The sequence below is a fragment of the Miniopterus natalensis genome, chromosome 4 (genome assembly GCF_054644295.1).
Source record: "Miniopterus natalensis isolate mMinNat1 chromosome 4, mMinNat1.hap1, whole genome shotgun sequence".
NCBI classification, from domain to species: Eukaryota; Metazoa; Chordata; class Mammalia; order Chiroptera; family Miniopteridae; genus Miniopterus; species Miniopterus natalensis.
In genome coordinates this window covers 65,706,724-65,726,322 of record NC_142084.1, presented here as the reverse complement: position 1 = coordinate 65,726,322, position 19,599 = coordinate 65,706,724, and the positions used below count along the sequence as shown (strand labels likewise).

Sequence of the window (19,599 nt, the reverse complement as noted above, 5' to 3'; positions counted from 1 at the left end):
ATCTGTTAGCTTGCTTGGATCGATTTCATTTAGTTCCTTTTCTAGAGATTTCTTCTGTTCTTTCCTTTGTGATATGTTTCTTTGCCTCCGCATTTTGACTGCTTCCAGGTGTTTGTTTCTATGTATTAGGTAGAGCTGCTATGTCTCCTGGAATTTGTAGAGTGGCTTTGTGTAGTAGGTGTCCTGTAGGATCCAGTGGCTCAGCCTCCCCAGTCACCTGAGCTGGGCCTTCTAGGTGCTCCCCTGTGTGGGCTGTGTGCACTGTCCTGTTGTAGTTGAGCCTTGGTTGCTGTTGGCGTCACTGTGAGGAACTGACTCCCAGACCAATCAGCTGTGAGGACCAGCTGCAACTACAGCCAGAGAGCTGCTGTGCTGGAGACACCCCTATGGAGCAGGATTTACTTCAGTGGAGCTTTGGTGTTCACCAGGTGCACTGTCTCTGAGGCCTCCCGGGAGGTGCAAAGTCTGCCTGCCCAGGGCCACCTAGCCTGAGCTACACAGCAATCCGTAGGTGGTTGCTACTTGTGCTGGACTTGGAGGTGTCCAAGGAGAGGCCAAGCTATGAGCCAATGCAGGCTGCTGCTAGTGCCAGGCCTGGGGCCACTTATCAAGCCGTATGGGGCACCTTGCTGCTTGTTTGAAAGATTTTAGGAAAGTCCTAAGCATGAGGCTCGAGAGGCCACTTGCAGAGAAAAGCCCCTGGAAGTGCCTGGATGAGCCTGCAGGTGGGGAGGGGCGGGGCCTCCGGGAATCATGGGGCGTGGCCAACGGTGTGAGTCAGGTGCTGGCGGTTCAGATATGGCGCCTGCCTGCCGGCTGTGTGCAGGGAGGACTCGCCAAAGGAGCAATGGTCTCTGCCAGCCCTTCTGCCTGGGAGAAAGCTGCCCCTCCACCTCTCGCCCGGATTTCAGGCAGGTTAGTTCCTCCCCAAGTGTCCCAGGTCCTTTCAGGCTGCTGCCCGGCGCTGGACTCAGAGGGAGCGCATCTGAGTGAGTCTGTGGGCCGGCCCTTTAAGAGGAGCTGCTGGGGCTCCCGCAGCCTCCGAGACCCTCAGAGACAGTCCCCGCTGGTTTCATAGCCCAGAGTTGTGGGGATGTTTCTTCCTGGCCCTGGGGGCCTGCTGTGGGGCTGGGACCCCTCACTCCTCTGGGAAAGATTCCCAGTGTGGAGATTCCCTCCCAGGTTTACCCGCAACACTGGATGTGGGCCTGCAGCCATGTCTTGGCGATTCAGCTCAGATAGGCCTGCGTCTCCGCCCCTCCTACCACTCTCGATGCTCCTTCATTTCCCTGGTTGTAGGGCTTCGGTGCAGCCAGATCTCAGGAGGCTCTGAGTGATGGTGGTTGTGTTTTAGTTGTAATTTTGATGTGGTTGTGGGAGGCGGCAGGTGCAGCTGTTACCTATGCCGCCATTTTGTTTCCTCTCTTTCATAGCTAATTTTTAAGTTGATATTTTTGTGTGGTCCTTGAATGATGTTATAAATATTCAAATGGCCCTTGGCAGAAAAAAGGTTCCTCTGATCTAGGGGGATCCAGATGGTTGTTCTTCGATCATATGTTGACCCTGCAGCCTCTTTGTGCTGTGGCTGAGTTCCTTTGGAAAGAGAACTGGACATTCATTGGTTGTGGCTCGGGAGAGCTTGCTAGTACTTCCTCAGGACAAGTGTCTAGGATGAGTCCATTGGTTCCTAGGTTTCCTAGGACTGATCAAGTGAATGGAGTCATGCTGAAATGCTTCCTTTATATCTGCTCATTGTCCTGGAATTGGCCAGAGGTATTGAAAGCTCTCCTTGTTTCAATTGCGAACTATATCTTGTACCCTGGCTGTCCACTAGAAATATGCAAGCTGCACATGCACTCTAAAAATTTTTTTAGTAGCCACATTTAAAAAGGCCAAAAGAAATGGGTGAAACAAATCTTAATAATGTAACTTATTAAACCCCATATATCCAGAATATTATGATTTCAACATGTAATCAGTATTTTAAATTTACCAGCTACTTTACGTTCTTTTTTTTTCTACTAAGTCTTTGTAATGGTATGTGTGTTATGCTTACTGCGTATCTCAGTTAGCCGCTGTGTTTTATCAGAAAGCCTTTATGTATTTAGATTCCACAAAACTTAGAGTCGAAGAAAGAAACAGATTAAAAAACCCAGGTTGTTCCAAATGTACATAAAGATTTTATAGTAACTTAACCAAGTATGGACTGTCTCATAGTCATGGTTTCTTTCTAACGTTGAATTTTGAAATAATTTTAGAAACACAGAAGAGTTGCAAAGATCATACAGAGTTCCCTTATTCCCCACATCCTGCTTCACTAATGTAAACACCTTACATGACCACGGCCTGTGATCAAAACCAATAAATTAACATTGGTACAATATTTACTGTGAACAGACGTTACTTAGATTTCCCCATTTTCTACTAATGTTTGTTCTGTTCTAGGATCCTCTGTTGTTATTTCTCTTTCACCTCCTTCAGTCTATGACAGTTTCTCAGTCTTCCCTTTTCTTTCATGACCTTGATAGTTTTGAAATATGCTTGTCAGTCATTTTGTAGAATGCCCCCCACCTGGGGTTTGTCTGGTGTTTTCTCATGATTAGACTGGGGTTGTAGATTTTGGTAAGACAACCATGGAAGTTAAGAGCTCCCTTCATCACATCATAGTATGGTGGGCCTGATACTAACTTGACTTATTACTGGGGATGTTAACCTTGATCTTTGAGTTAAGGTGGTATCTCCCAGGTTTTTCCACTGCAGAGTTGTTTTCTGTTCCTTTCTCTATTGTTAGACATGAGTCACTCAAGTCTAGCCCACACTCTAGGGGAGAAGTTAATCCCCACATCCGGGTGGGCATAGTTAGAACCACCACAGTAGCTAATATCCATGTGGGGGAGATGCTTTGAGACTGCATATCTCCTGTTTCTTTTTCACATTTCATCCACTAGTTTAGCATCCATCAGTGTTGTTCTATGGTGATTTTTATTTTTGTCATTTCTTCTACATTTATTAATGGGGATTTCTCTGTAAGGAAGGCTTGTCCCTTCTTCCCCACTTATTTATTCAGTCATTTATTTATATTCATGGATATTTGTGTGTTTTTTTCCTTTGGGTTATAATCCGGTCATACTGTTATTTATCATGTTGTTCAAATTGTTCTCACTCTGCCAGGCAGGATCTTCCTCATGTTGGTCCCTGAGCCTTTTAACCATGTTCCCATGGTTTTTTGGGCACTTCTTCACTTTCTGGCACCACAAGGTACTTCAGGTTCATCTTAGTTTTCTTCTGCCCCAGCCCTAGAATCAGCCATTTCTCCAAGTCCTGGTCCCTTTCATTGGAGAATGGTATTTAAAAACCAAGATACGGGAGCAAAGTGTGCTCATTGCTCCTGGGGTATCGCTGCATTTAGTCACCCTCATATGACAGAGCTGGGAAAGGTATGCATTTATACTAACTGCCCCCTGTTTATTTCTGTGTCTGTTTGTCTGTATATAAAAATAAACATCACTTCATACTTATGCCTTCAGCTCTAGACCAGCACCACTGAGTTCATTCTGCCATTCCTCTGTTGCTTATTTAAAATTTTTTCTCTGAAGGAAGAAACCTTGCTCTCATTATCCACAGTATATTTGCTTATATTTGTTTAACCCTAGTATACCCGGAAAGTAGTTTCAGAAGTGCTAACCAGTATTCCTGTGACAAGTGACTCAACCAGCTCAGGTTCAGTGTCCGCCTGTTCTTTTTTCTTTGGCCTTCCAGTGTCCAATTAAAAACCTTTACAAAGTTATCTGTGACACTTTTCCTCCACTTGTATGGGTGTGATATGTCATATATAGTTAGATTCATTATCACAGTTTATAACCTATCTTGGGTCTCCTGCTCCCCCATCTGGTTGTTATTATTATACTTTGTGCTCAGTGAAATTTACTCTGGGTTTGGCATGGATGAGTCATGCCTGCACCATGACAGTACCGCACAGAACAGTCCCATCCCCCACAAAGCCCTCATGCTGTCCCTTTGAAGTGAGCTCTTCCTACCACCCTCAGTTCCTCGAAACCACTCATCTGTTTTCCATCCCTGTAGTCTTGCCTTTTCCAGAATATCATATAAATAGACTCATACAACATACAGTCCTTTGTGTCTAGTTTCTTTCACTGAGCAGGGTGCACTTAAGATGCACGCCCATTGTTGGCATGATCGAAGAGTTCCTTCGTCCTTGTTGTCTGTATGCACTGCACTTTGTTTATCCCTTTGCTGGGGAAGGACGTCTAGGTGCTTTCTCATGTTGGTGGTTATGAGTGAAGTTGCCCTAAATATTTGCATTTACAGATTTTTGTGTGGACGCAGGTTTTCAATTCACTTGGGTAAATACCCAGGAGTGGGATTGTTGGGTCTTATGGGACCAGGTATGTTTAACTTTATAAGAAACTGTCGGACAGTTTTCTAAAGTGGCTATACCCCTTTACATCTTCTCCAGTGGTGGACGTGGCTTCTAGTTGCCCTGAATTCTCATCAGCACTTCATAAGGCCAGTGTTTTCTTTCTCTCTCTCTCTTTTTCCCTTTTTGTCTCTCAAAAAAGTTTAATAACATAAAATTTTAATACAACAAAGCATCAGAGTCCAGAGCAAGAAACAGAATTGACATGAAAGGAAACAAGTATACTGCAGGCATCCTCACGGTATGGAACCACTTTCCAAAAGCCACAGCGCTGGACTTTTTCAACACAACCTTCTTATAATTTTCATTGTTTTCACAACATCCTTCTTGGCTCCTGGCTCTCTCTGCCTCCCTGGTCAGCCTTTCTGCCCTTAAGGCCACAGCCAGTCTCTCTTTCTGTTTTTTTTTTTTAGTAATTTTAAAAATTGATTTCAGAGAGGGGAAGGGAGAGGGAGAGAGAGAGAAACATTGATTATGAGAGAGTCATTGATCGGCTGCCTCCTGCACACTTCCTGCTAGGGATCAAGCCCACAACCTGGGCATGTGCCCTGACCAGGAACCAAACCTCGATCTCCTGGATCATAGGTCGATGGTCAACTGCTGAGCCATGCTGGCTGGGAACCAGTCTCTCTCTTGCTTTTTTCACTTTCAGAGTCTGTTTCTGTATATCTCCATGGGTAACTGGTTGCCTACCGAAAAGCTGTGGGACAGAGACCTGCTCCTGGGATCATCTCTGCCCAACCTAAAAATTGTGCTGTGGTGGGCTCCAGGCTGGTGTGTAGAGACCCAGGACCAGCACAGCCCAGGGATTCACCTGCGCTTTCTGGTGCAATTATTTTCATGGTATTTGTGACATCCAAAGTACTTAAAAGTTCTCTTTCACTGCTGCAGGGCTGGAGTCCCTTGCAGTCTCCTGTACACACAGACTTGCTGGTGCTTCTCCCAGGGCTCCTCCTGTCGCCTGCTCCTGACCACATTGCCAGGATGGGAAGTTATCCTTGTAACTGGCTTCTTGAAAATGCAGCTGGTCAGCCTCATAGGAAGTGCAGACCTTTCACGACGACGTTGCTGTTTGGTCTTGGATAAAAGGAGTTGTCTCTTCTTGGTTAAAGTCGGGGATATCATGTTCCTTTTGAGTTTCCCCAGAAAAGGATGGTTTGTAATGCAGATCAGTGCAGGTTCCCCCCGACTGCAGAGTTGTCTTGCTGACCCACTCCTGAGGTGCAGACCGCCTGTGGCTTGCTGAAAAATGCCAGTATCTCTCTTTTTAAAAAAGAACTTTATTGAGATACAATTTATATACCATATAATTCATTCATTTAAAGTGTACATTTCATTGTTTTTTAGTATATTCAGACCTGTACAACCATCACCACTAATTCTAGAACATTTTCATCACCCTAGAAAGAAGCTCTGCCCCCATTAGCAGTCACTCCCCATTCCCTTTCCCCAGCCCCTGGCAACCACTAACCTACTTTCTGTGTCCATGGATTTGCCTGTTCTGGACATTTCATATAAATGGAATCAAATGCTATGTGGCCTTTTTTGCCTGGCTTCTTTTATTTAGTGTAATATTTTTAAGGTTCACCCACATTGTAGTATGTGTCAGTGCTTCACTTCTTTATGTATGAATATATTTTATAGACCACATATTATGTGTTTATTCATCAGTAGATGGATATTTAGGTTATTTTCACCTTTTAGCTATTTTGTGTACAAGTTTTTGTGTGTGTATGGCTGTGTTTTCGTTTCTCTTGGGCATATATCAAGGAGTGGAATTGCTGGGTCTTTTGGTAATCCTGTGATTAACTTTTTGAGAAACCTCTATACTGGTTTCCACAGTGGCTGCACCATTTTACATTCCCACCAGCCATGTACGAGGGTTCCAGTTTCTCCACAGTTTCTCGCCCACACTTTCTTTCTGATTATAGCCATCCTAGTGGATGTGGAGTAGTGTCATTAGGTTTTGATTTGCATTTCCCTGAGGGCTGATGACACTGAGCATCTTTGCATGTTTTTTGTGGGTTTTTTTGCAATTTATAGATTTTTCGGGGGGAAATATCTTTTCAGAATCTTTGCCTTTTAAAAAACATTGGATTAGCTTCTTATTGTTGAGTTTTAGTTTTTTATATACTCTGGATATAAGTTCTTTATCTAGTATCTGATTTGCAAATCTTTTCTCCAAGTCTGTGGCTTGTCTTTTCATTTTCTCTACAGTATCTTTTGCCCAGGAGAGTTTTGAGTTTTGATAGCCCAGTTTACCATTTTTTTAAATTTTATGGTTTGTGCTTTTGGTGGTGTATCTAAAAACCCTCTGCCAGACCCCACCCAGGCCCACGAGTTTCGTTTTGCTACCTACTGGGAGCTTACACCAAAAGAGCTGTTTAAAGAGGCAGAAGGAAATTACGATAGGAAGATGGTTTCTAGTAGGGGATTCCACTGTCTTTGATTCTTTGCAGTTGAGAGTTTTTTAGAAAAATTGGTTTATTTACTACAAGGAGGAGAAATGGCTTTTCTTCTGCCCTTTGCTGCAGTGTCATTGATTGGTTCATGTAGCAGATGTTTATTGAGTCTAAGACACACTAGGAACCAAATTGCACACAGTCCCATGTCTTGTGAGCTCCCAGACCAACAGGGATGAGAGGTACTAGTCAGACAATCATGAAGGTGACTACATCAGAACAAGTCATCCGTGCACTGAAGCAGCAGTGGTGGATGCTGTATTATAGGCATCCAGTTAGAAAGGGTTGGGGGTGTTGGGCAAGATTTCCTTTAGGAAGTGAGGTTTACTCAGAGACTTGTGGGTGGGGAAGAGTCAGACCCCCTTCCAGGTGAAAGCTGTGGAATGTGAAGGTGGAGAATCAGGGACATCACGGTTTGAAAGGGAGGTGGGGAACAGGTGGGTGAGGTTGGCAGAGCCACTCATTTCCAGCACATTGGGGAGCCATCAGAGAGTTAGCTGGGGGAAGCAAGTAGGGCCATACTTGCTTTTTTTTTTTTAATCCTCACCTGAGGATATTTTTTCCATTGCTTTTCAGAGAGAGTAGAAGGGGGAGAGAGAGGGAGGGAGGGAGGGAGGGAGGGAGGGAGGGAGGGAGGGAGGGAAAGAAACATTGATGTGAGAGAGACAAATTGGTTGGTTGCCTCCCTCATGCGTCTTGACCAGGGCCAGGGATTGAGCCTGCAACCAAGGTATGTGCCCTTAGCCAAAATCAAACCTGGGACCCTTCAGTCCCCAGGCCGACCTCTAACCACTGAGCAAAACTGGCTAGGGCCACACTTGATTTTTAAAAAGACCTCTCAGCTTGTGTGTGGTGAGGGGATGTGCTGTTAGACCCTCAATAAAGGGTCAATTCCTTTGATCCCTCTGGGCTCGTCTACCTCTTTGAGCATAAGACCTTGTGGCCTCGGCTTCAGAATCCCTGGCCAGGCACCATTTCCTGCCTGTCCCAGATTTTGTGGTAGCACAGCAACATTACAAAGCAGACCTGGACCAGCCTTTCCAAGAAGTAATTCAGTGGCTGCCAAATAGGAAGCACTTGACTGAGTTCTGGTGTCTGTTGGGAAGCAGGGTCAGTGCAGGGGTGGGAGGCTCTGGGGTGAACCTGGGGGGCTTGGTCTTGGGTGTGAGCAGGTGTGGGGCAGCTGATATAATTTTGGCTTTTTCAAATTAAAGATGCTTGCCCCTTAGTTGTGAGTTTCTGGCTTGTGATTGGTGACACCAACAGGAGAAAAGAGTCAATCATAGGATGGGGATGAGAGTTTAAAGAAATCTGCTCCAATGTTGTCATTCCCACTTCAGGCCAGCAGTGCCCACCTGTGCCGTGTGGGTGCTTGTTAGGGCAGGAATGCTGGCATGGGCACGTTTTGGTATCAAACCCGCAGCTTGACCATCCCCTGCAGCTGACCTTAACCCCATTTCCTCTGGTCTGCAACTCCCTTCATTGGGAGATATACTGTCAATTTAATAACACACTTTGGGAGAAGAAATAAACATATCAGGTGTGCACACGGACTTTAAGAGACAGCCCAATTTTCAGAAAAGGTAAAATGTGAAGAAGTTTAATTTGGTTATTTGCTGCTAATGTTAGACATCCTCCCTGCCCTCCACCCGCCTCCCACACAAGCTATTATTGGGCAGGGAGCTCTAACCATCAGTAACTTCCCATGGCTTTACTCAGAGGCTGCTGTCCGAAGTCCCAGAAAGGACATTTTGGTACATTTTATTAGGACATTTGTGTGGTTTATTAGGAAGCCTGAAAGAGTTTTGTAAAATAGCACTGGTTTGTGAGCCTCAAGCCCACTGTTGGAGCTTCTTGGACACATCCTTGCTGACTTGTGTTTGGTGAGGGAGAGGCAGCTGTGTAGGCAGTATGGCAGGCCTGGCAACATACTGGAAGTTCCAGGGCCACCAAATCCTCCACCCTTCCCCATCCTCTAGAGTGGAAGTGGCTCTGGGCTGCACAAACCCATTTATGTTGGGCCTGGGTGGGCTTTTCCCACCTGTCCTCAGTTTAAATTGAGACTTGGTATGTGAGAGCTGGTCTTGAGTGATTAGGTGGGAACCCAGATTACCCCAGTTCAGCACACCCCTTCTGGAGTCACCATTGTCTGGTCCCCTCACCCTGTGGTGGAGCCACCTGCCCTACCCTGTGGAGCCTGTGGCCCTGCACTGCGTCAGTTGGCTGGTTGATGTGGCTGAGGGGGCCTGTCCTCACTGGTGGATTGCTGAGGAGCCAAACAGAAGGGACATTGTATGAGGAGACCCAGGTTAGGGGGTTGCCAAGTTGTGACTAGCCACGTGAACATGGCCAGCTATGTGGCTTGGTTGGTCTTTCCCTGGAGCATCTTTCTGTTTCTTGATGTGGGACTCCAAAAGTATCTGCATTTCCTAGAGGACAGTCTGGAACTGCTTCGAAGGAGAAGTGCCTTGAAAGAGCGCATGTGTGTGAGAAGAGGTGTGCACCCTGACCCGTGCTGATTGATCACTGGCACCCCAGGACCTGGGAGGGGTGGTCCACTCCCATTCTTGCCTGCTCCGTGAAAGAGTGCGAGCACTGTCCTGAAGTCACCTTCCCTGAGAACCTCTATCCTGACTGATTTATGTGTTTTCCTGTAAAGATGGGAATCATGTGACTGAGTCATTTGCACTGTTACCCTCACAAAGTGAGGGAGGGATATAGTTGAGTAGAGGTGGGGCAGGGAGTAATGTGGGGGTGCTTGGCACTATCAGCTCAGCCACTTGCTTTCTTGGAGGTCAGAGCTGGGGGTTCAGGCAGCCTCAGCTTGGGATTTGAGAGAGGTTGTCCCATGTTTTGCATAATTAGCTCTTGTGTCTCTTTGTTTAACAGCCACCATGGGATGTGGGAGTGGTGGTCTCTCTTAAATTGGGGGGGGGGTGGTGAGGTTCAGGAGGAGACTGATGATTCTCTGGTCCCCTCAGCTTTGAGCTTTCATGGTCTCATCCTGGGACACCATATTCTTTCCTCCCTTTTGTCTGTTTTTTGTCCAGGTTTCTTTGTCAAAGTGCCATTTCATGTGTGTATTTATATTGCAGACTACTTTCTCACTCTTTCTGGTGTTATATTGGGGACGAATCACGAATCATTGAGTTAGGACTCCAGATAACAGAAGCTTACTTTCAGCTAAAAGTATGTGTCCGTTTTCATGGCACAAGGTCTTTAAAATATAGTGTGTGCCTTTCGGCCTTCTTGTTTTAATTTCTAATTGCTTAGCAGTACATGAATATATTCAGTTTACCTTAAATCAGATAATACTGAAGGATGCAGAGTAGAAAAATGGGACTCTTCCCTTTCTATCCCTTTACACCCTCTAGTCTTTTTGATCTCCCAAGAAGTGAATGGGTGAGTGTCTTTTATCCAGAGTGGTTCCCTGTGTTATACTTGTGTAGAAGTAAAGTCTTTAATGTGACAGCAGTGGTGTTCCAGTTAGACTCACAGTTGTGCCATTAGCTTTCTTCTGTCAGTAGCAGCCTGTCTTGGAGCTCTTTTCATATCCGTATGTAATGATGACCAGCATTTAAAATATATATATATATATTTATTGATTTCAGAGAAAGGGAGAGGGAAAGAGAGATAGAAGCATCAATGATGAGAGAGAGTCATTGATTGGCTGCCTCCTGCACGCCCCCTGCTGGGGATCAAGCCCACAACCTGAGCATGTGCCCTGACCGGGAATTAAACCTCGATCTCCTGGATCATAGGTTGATGCTCAACTGCTGAGCCATGCCAGCCAGGCAATGATCAGCATTTTTGAGAGCTCGTATATGGGTGGGTTCTGTTCTTTCCATTTCACAGGTGAGGATGCTGAGTCATGAACAGGTAATGTAATTTGTTCAAGGTGACCCAGTAAATGCAAGAGCAAGCGTAGCTCTAGAGTCTGCCCCCTTGTCACTTTGCCCTGGGAGTACCCTCAGAGGGCATGCACTGTTTTGTTCAGAATTCAAAGGTACAAAAAGAGAATATTCTCAAACTCTTGACCTCTAGCGACAGCCCCTTCTTGGCAAGCGTTTCAGTGGTTTGCCTCTCATTATTGCCCGCAGTGCTGTGGTGACTATTCTTACTGTACCTGGTCCTGGCCGACTCTGAGAGTCCCCCTGGCCTTCTTGGCAGGTCAGTCAGATGTGGTGAGAGCCCAGACTGATGCTGCCCATACTGTCCTGCCAGCCAGAGTTACAGTTTTTCCTTCTTTCTTTTCTCACGCACCCAGAACCCTGTGGTTTTATTTTCTCCTTTCACTGAACTCAGAGAGGTGGGCCAGGTGGTCTAGGGTCACAGCGAGATGGTGGCAGAGCTGTTTTGGCATCCAGGAGGTCTTAGATCCCAAAAGCCAGTTTTCAGCTCAAATTGCACTGTTTTTTTTAATGCTTTTTGAAGGTTTTTCTTCATCTAACTACAAAAGTGACATATATATCAGGAATTAAAGTCCTGTCTCCAGCCCACTTCCTTGAAGTAACCACTATGATCATTAGTTGTAAGTCCTTCCAGAAACATTTTGTTCTGTGGCACATGTGTGCATGTGGTGCATTTTTAACTTAAAGAGATGTAGACCCTCCTGTGTCAACACATATAACTCTTCCTCATTCTTTGTGATGTCTGAGCTCTTCCCTCAGCTCAGACCAGCTGTGATTCCCCTAACTTCCCTTTTGAGAACTTTTCATGTTCCTTCTCTAGGCCTCTCACTACCGCAGTGCTGAGTGGTGACCCTCCTCAAACATTTGTTCAGGAGCTCATAGGGACGAATCCTGAAAGTGGAATTGCAGGTTTGGTGGGGTTTGCTTTGGGATATTTTTTTCCCATGTTCCTTCCCTTGCTGTCTCTGCCTGGCAGTGAGCAGTTATCTCTTGCTGCCCTGGAGCATTCTGGTTTTGGTTCACTCTGTGGGTCAGGGCTGCGTCCACAGGAAGACGCCAGAGGCCAAGGCTTACGGAGTCGCAGGTCTGGCCTTTGTTTGTTCCCTGTGGCCTTGACAAATGATTAAATGCCACTAAACTTCAGTTTCCTCTCCTGATAGATAGTGAGAATTTGTGAGGATGAAATAAGTGCTAGGTAAACTGCACAGTGCCTAGCCCTGGGGAGGGTTGGCTAAGTTGTGCTGGTAGTAGGCAGGCGGCCACTTGAAGCCAAGAGTGAGGCATTTGCGTGGTGGCCAAGAAGGACCTGGGAGACCTGGGGACGGAGGTTTCCATTGGGCCTTGTCTGAGCTCATCTGAGCTCTGTGATGGAGGCTTGCCCTGACTGTGCCCTCATCCTCTTTCCAGGATAGAGTCACAGTAGGTAGTAGGTACTTAGATGCAGCACTGTGAGAAAGGCTGGGGGTGGAACCAAGCATATATATTTAAATTTATTTACTATAGAAAACTTAAAAAATGCATACAGAAGTGTTCACAGCTGCTGCACCACCATTGCTGTCTAAGGCCAGTGCAGCCTCTAGCTCGCCAAACTCCAGCTGAGGGAGACGGTAACTAGGAAGGTCTCTCTATACCATGGCTCTTACGGAGCAGACTGCCCACAAATCAACCAGTGGTAAAGCACCAAGGAAGCAACTGACTTCAAAAGTCGCTCACAAGAATGCACCCTCTACTGGAGGAGTGAAGAAACCTCATCGTAACAGGCCTGGTGCCTTGGTGCTCCGTAATATTGGATGTTATCAGAAGTCCACTGAGGTTCTGATTTGCAAACTTCCCTTCCAACGTCTGGTGTGAGAAGTTGTTCAGGACTTCAAAACAAATCTGTGCTTCCAGAGCAGTTATTGGTGCTTTGCAGGAGGCAAGTGAGGCCTATCTGGTTGGCTTTTTTGAAGATACCAACCTTTGTTCTATACATGCCTAACGTGTAACAACACATTATGCCAAAAGACATCCAGCTAGAACAACACATATGTGGAGAATGTGCTTAAGAATCCACTATGATGGGAAACATTTCATTCTTTAAAAAAATATATTTCTCTTCTGTTATTGGTAGCTCTGAAGGTTAGATTTTTCCCCCCCCCATGGGGTCAAAAGGTACCTAAGTATATGATTACAAGTGGAAAATAGGGGACAGAAATCAGATATTGGCAATTTTTCCATTTTCATTTGTGTGTGAATTTTTAAAATATAAATTCAGGGACCATAAAGCATTAATGCAAGTCAAAATGTTTCAGTGAACAAGTTTCAGCAGTTCAACTTTATAACAATTATAAATAAACCTGTTAAATTTTTCTGGATAATGTTAGCATATGGATTTCTTAAAAACAAGTAAATATCTTATTGACAGCAACTAAATGGTGTTTGTAGCATATTTTAATACTTTTTTATTGAGTTAATTGGGTGACATTGATTAATAAAATTATATAGGTTTCAGGTGTACAGTTCTATAATATATCATCTGTATATTGTATTGTGTGGTGTAGCATTTTTAAATACAATAGATTCTATCCATTCACTATACTTTTCTGAGTTTTCCTACACACAAGTGCATTTTTAATGTTGTCTGTCTTCTGTGCTGTTCCTGTAATTCTGCCATTAAAATACATTAAACTATTAAAAAATACATACAGAAGTAGAGAGAATAGCAGAGCAAAGCATTGACATGGCACCTCCACCAGCTTCAGCAGTCATTTGGGTACAATGTCGTTTTCATCTCTACCCTGAGGATTGTTTTGAATCAGGTCCTAGACATCCTGTATTTTAATTTGTAAATATTTCACTTGGTGTCTGTAAAAGATAAATCTCTTTTTATGAGAAAAACAAACACAAAAAACCACCTAACCACGTCATATCTAAAAATTAATAAATTAATAATTCTTTAATATTAAATATCTAATAATGTCAAATTTCCTCTAATTGTCACATATAATTTGTTTGTTTAAATCAGGATTCACATAAGGTCAGTGCATTGCTATTGGTTACTGTATCTCTTAAACTGCTTTAAATCTTTTTCTCTCCCTCCATCTTTCCCTTTCTTTTTTTTTCTTTCCATGCAAAGCACTTTAAAAAGCCGTATCATTTGTCCTCTAAGGATGTTGCTGGTGGCAGCCCTCTAAACTGATGGTTAGATCTAGGGCTGTGATCAGATTCAAGTTTGACTTTTTTAAAGCCCAGCATGTGTGAGCCCAGGGCCTCTCACAAAGGAAAGTCAGACAGGCCCCAGGTACAAGTGTGGGCAGGGCCAAGATGCTGAGGGGACCGCCCTAGGGTCGTGAGGAGCCAGGCATTCTCCTTGACTGCCAACAGTCTGAGGGTCAGTTACTTTTCCTTTTGTTCCCTGGATGGGGCAGTAAACCTAGGGGATTTTCCAGGGCCAGCCCTGCTAGCTGCACAACAGGGCAGGGCCCTGGAGATGGCCCCAAGGAATGGGGGGGTGATCTGAGGCGGTGGAGAGGGCAGCATTGGGAGTTCCCAGCTAGCCCTGTTTGCCTTGATGTGCTCTGTGCTAGGGCCAGCCTGGCCCATGCAGACTCTCATGGCCTGGACTCCCCACACACTGAGGACAAGTGCACACACACTGGCTTTGGTCGCCAGCGCCAGTTTAGCCAGTTCCTCTGCATCTCAGTTTGCTGAGGTCAGAGAGATGCTGGCCTGTAGCCAGTGAGTGGCCTGGGGAGTGGGTGGCTGCCCACAGCCTGGCCTGAGAACACTTGAGGCAGGCCTCAGCTGCCTTTGCTGAGAGTGGGGCACGTGTAGGGGTCTGGCTGGACTAAAGATGTTACTCTTTGGGAGTGGGGGCCCCTCTGGTGACTTGCTTTGAAGTTCCTTGGCTTGTAGAAGCATTACCCGGTCTCTGCCTTTATCTTCACATGGTGTTCTCCCTGTGTGTGAGTCTGTGTCCAAATTTCCCCTTTTTATGAAGGCAGCAGTCATACTGGATTTAGACCCATCCTATTGCCCTGGCTGGTGTTGCTCAGTTGTTTGAGGGGGCGTCCTGTGCACCAAAGGGTTGCTGGTTTGATTCCCAGTCAGGGCACATGCCCGGGTTGCCAGCTCAATCCTTGATGGGGGACATGCAGGAGGCAGCCGATCATGTTTCTCTCTCATTGATATTTCTATCTCTTAAAAAGTCAATAAAAAAATCTTAATTAAAAAAAGCACCTTGAATGTGGCCAGTCCTTACCAAGTATGCTGCTGGCTCTCCGGGGCGCTGTGGTCCTGACTGTGTCTCCACTTGCTCTGGAGGCTGGTTTCCCAGGGGCTGGTCAGGAAGTAGTCTGTCTTCCTCCTGGAAGTTCCCAAGCTTCTCGGGCTTGTCCAAGGGGAGCTCCGGTCAGCCTTTCTCAGTGTGCTTTGAGGGACACATCAGCTGCAGGGCACACACTGGTACCTCAGGGAGGCCTCTGCCTGGCCCTGATGCTGCCTCTAACTTTGCCCTGCACTGCCCATCTCTGGGGAGTCATACAGAATTCTTCCTGGTGTCTTGTTTCGGGCTCTTGCTTTGACCTGTTTTGTTTGTGTGGGCATGAAGTCCTCCCCAGGGGTTCAGAGAACCCCTATAGTGAATCTTGGCTCTCCCCTGATCAGTCACATGGCACCAGGCGGTTACTGCCTTTGTTTCAGTTTCTTCATCTGTGAAATGGGGACAGTAAGAGCACCTGTGTTTTGGTCTGTGGAACATTCATACAAAATAAGTGCTTGGAAAAGTACCTGGCCACAGTAAATGTTCCACAACGTGATGTGACATAGTATATAGTTCGTGTCATGTCAGTATTGCTGCTGTGGTGACTAACTACAGACCCTGAGCGTCCATAAGGTCAAAGATCCCTCCTTGGTCTGGCTCACTGCCAGACAGGCACCCATTAAGTTTGTGTAGGGTAAATGAGTATATGGGCACTTTGAACAGACACAGGTGCTTGGTCAGTGCTAGGCCTATCAGAAATAAAAAAGGGTCCTTTTGTCCAGAATGCTCACAGTTCATTGGGGTGCATAGACAGAAAACAGACATCCATCCTGTGGACCTTGGTTAGTCCTTATGGGGGTGAATCACACTGTGATTGGGGGCAGTGGTCCGAGAAGGCCTGTCAAGGGTTGAGTGCCAGCCAGGGGAGAGCTGGATGTGGGGAGTAGAAGACAGCCACATGGCCTGAGATGGCTGGATTGCACTGGCTGTGGTGACAGTGTGGCATTTGCTCAAGGCTCAGAGGGAGGCCACTGGCAGGTTTTGAAGAAGTGGGTTGGGGGTGAGCCAAGAGACAGTTTCAACTTTGTGGATTAAAAGGGGGCCATAGTGGAAGCAGCTGGACAACCAGCTGGAGGTGATGAGTGGTCCAGGGAGACGAGGAGAAGGGGCTTGCTGAGGAACCAGGGAGATGCAGCTGGACCTACCATGAAGCCAGAAGGAAAAGCTGCGGTTGAGCATGGAGTCAGCCAGGGAAGGCAAAGAGAGGAAGGTCTGCTTCTGAGTCTTGGGGTGCTCCCATATTTGGCAGGGCCTTGGTGCTCTTTTCTTTGTTAATCTTCATCTGAGGATATTTTTTTCTATTGATTTTTAGAGAGAATGGAAGAGAGGGGGAGAGAGAAACATTTGTGAGAGAGAGACATTGATTGGTTGCTTACCATATGTGACATCGATTGGTTGCTTCCCATATGTGCCTTGATCAGGGCCAAGGATCGAACCTGCAACCCAGGTACGTGCCTTTGACTGGGAATCCTAAACGGTGACCCTTCATTGCCTGGGTCGATGCTCTAACCACTGAGCCATACCAGCCAGGGCTATCCACACATTGTGACTCATGAGTTCGTCTCTTTTCATCTGTAGATTCTCCCTCTACCATTTTTTTCTGTGCAGTTTGTTGAAGAAACTAGGTCATTTGTCCTGTAGCGAGTTTGGTACTGTCAGGCTTTTTGCTGCTTCCATCCCTGTGGTGTTTATTTAGCACAGTCTTGCTTTGTGTATTCCCTCTTCATTTGAACTTGAGTCTAGATGTGAGATCTGCCTGGGAAGGTGGCATCGGTCTCGTCCGGTGTTCTGTGTGTGTGATATGGGCAGCAGCTGACGGCAGCGCCTAGATTACTGACCCATGAGGGGGTTAGAGAACCATGATGGGGTCAATCCTTCTCCATGCAGGAGCTGGAACACATCCGAGCAGCTCACCTCTCATCTTCTATGTAATTACACTATGGAGAGGCAGGATAGATGCTTGAGTTTTCCTTACCTTTATTTGCGAGTTTCAGACCCTGCTCCCAGTCGCAATGTCCTAAAGGCCAGAGATTGTTTGTTTCCCAGAACATGGATCTGGGTTCGTTGTTCCTGAGCCTAAATCCCTATAGACCCTTTCGCCCCAGGATGTAATACCCTCCCAGTGACAGCCAAGGCCCTTCTTTCCAGGTCACATGCTGCTACTTCTATCCATCTTCCCCTTCCTGCTTGCCATGTGGACTCTCAGGGTTCCCAGAGAGGATGCTGTGGCCTGTAGTGCTTCTTCCCACCTCCTTGACCCTTCTTGACTACACTAACTCAGACATTATCCAAACTTGTCACAGGGCCCAGGGGGTGTTCTTGGCCTTTCCCCACTCCCATTATTGGGTCAGGCCTTTCTCTTAACCATTCTTGAATTTCATTCTTTTGGAAAATATGGAGTACCTCCTCTGGACTGGCACCTGGAGGGAGTATAAGACAGGAATCCGTAGAGCTTCTGACTCTAAGAGCTTCTGGGTCTGGAGGGGAGACACACCTTTTGTGACAGGTGCCTTCATAAGGGTGGACACGCGGCAGTGCTGGCACAGAGGGGCACCTGACATGTTTAGGGGCATAACAGTGGCTTACTACAGAGCATCTTTCCCCTCCTTGACAAGATATCAGGAGGCAGCTGATGGCCTTGGGGCAGTGGCTCCATGGTGCCTGGGCTGCCTATCTGATACTCTCCTGGCTTTCTCTACAGTCCTCCCGTAGTTGACACCGCATTGGCAGGCATTGCGTCACACAGGTTGGCGGGAAGGAAAGAGGTGCTGAGACTTTTTCCTTGCATATTATAGTATTTTTTATTTAGGAAGGAAAGCCCTCCCTAGGGTGACACCTGCCTTCCTTACATTTCATTACCCCAAACTAGGTCACACATTCACCTTGGACAAGAGGGACTTTTATAAGTCTAGTTTAGATGGGCTGAAGTAGAAACCCTGCTTCCTGAGACCTGGGGCTGTGGGGAGGGTCAAGGTCAGTGTTGCCTCATTGGCTGGCAGTGGCTCCAGAGGGCCTGTTTATTTGTCTCCTCACCAGACACAGCTCTTGGAAGGCAGGGTCTGTGACTCTTTCATGTGACAAGTGTGCCTTGTACCTTTGTGGCCTGAATGGGGGAATAGAGTCATCCAGGTGTACTGCAGGCCCGCACTCTTGTCCACTTTGTTTAGAAGTGGACACATGGTCAGCTGGTCCCTGCTCTCAGGTTTCACCCATTCACCAGAGTTCGAAAAGTTTGGTGTTACTCATATGAACCAGGAAGGCCTTGCTTGGGAGGCCAGGGAGGAGTAGCCAGGCTGCCAAGCCCATCTCTGCTCACTCTCTCCCCAGGGTTGGGGTGAAGAGAAGAGGGTGTGGAAATGCCTGTGTGAGGGACTCGGCCTCTTTGCTCCCCCTTTCCTCCTCAAGTGACCTGTCATAAAGTCTCCTTTGAGTTGCTGAGAAACCTTCACTGGCTCCCATACTCCTAGTTTTTCTCTCTCAGTAGAGAGCATTTTTAAAATTTGGTAATTCACTTTCCAGAAAAGTCACCCTTTAAAATGGTACAAACTTGGTGGGTTTTAGTATCTTCACAGTGTTGTACAATCAACAAAGTTTTGTAATTCCAGAAAATTTTCATCACCCCAGAAAAAAACCTCCTGCCCATTAGCAGTTAGTTCTTTGACTGCTTTTTTAATCCTTACCCAAGGATATGTTTATTGATTTTAGAGAGAGAGGAAGGGAGGGGGAGAGAGAGAGAGAAACATCTATTGGTTGCCTCCCATCGAACCTGCAACCTAGGTATGTGCCCTGACTAGGAATTGAACCTGCAACATTTTGGTGTACAGGATGACTCACCAGCCAGGGCAGTAGTTAGTTTTTATGTCCCCCTGACCAGCCCCTGGCATCCACAAACCCATTTCCTGTCTCTGGATTTGCCTGTTCTGGACATTTCATATAAATGGGATCACACACTGTGTGGCCTTGTGTGTCTGGCTTTTCTCACTGAGCATCATGTTTTCATGGTTCATCCATTTTGTAGCGTCAGAACTTCACTCATTTTTATGGCTGAGTAATATTCCATTGTCTGGATGGACTACGTTGTGTTTATCCATTCATCCATCAATGGACAGACACTGGGTTGTATCCAGTTTGGGCTGTTGTGAATCATGTTGCTATGGACATAGACATCAAGTTTTTGTGTGGATATATGTTTTCATTTGGGTATGTATCTAGGAGAGATATATGGGTCATATAGGTATTCTATTTTAACTTTTTGAGGAATTCATAGATAGTTTTCCAAAGTGATGGCACCATTTTCTGTCCTCACTAGCAATGCACAGGGATCCAGTTTTTTCATGTCCTTATCAACACTTGTTATTTTCTGTTTTTAAAATAATAGCCATCCTAGTGTGAGGTGATATCTCCTGGTTTTGATTTGCATTGTCCTAATGATTAGTGATGTTGAACATCATTTCAGGTGCGTATTGGCAATTTGTATATCTTTGGAGA

The 19,599-nt window shown here is 46.0% G+C and overlaps 1 protein-coding gene and 1 pseudogene across 1 annotated transcript in view; both read left to right on the top strand.

Moving 5' to 3' along the window:
* MLLT1 (MLLT1 super elongation complex subunit) overlaps positions 1 to 19,599 on the top strand; it is a 69,357-nt gene that overhangs the window by 28,296 nt on the left and 21,462 nt on the right. The window lies entirely within an intron of this gene.
* On the top strand, positions 12,444 to 14,066 carry LOC148093326 (histone H3.3C-like; annotated as a pseudogene).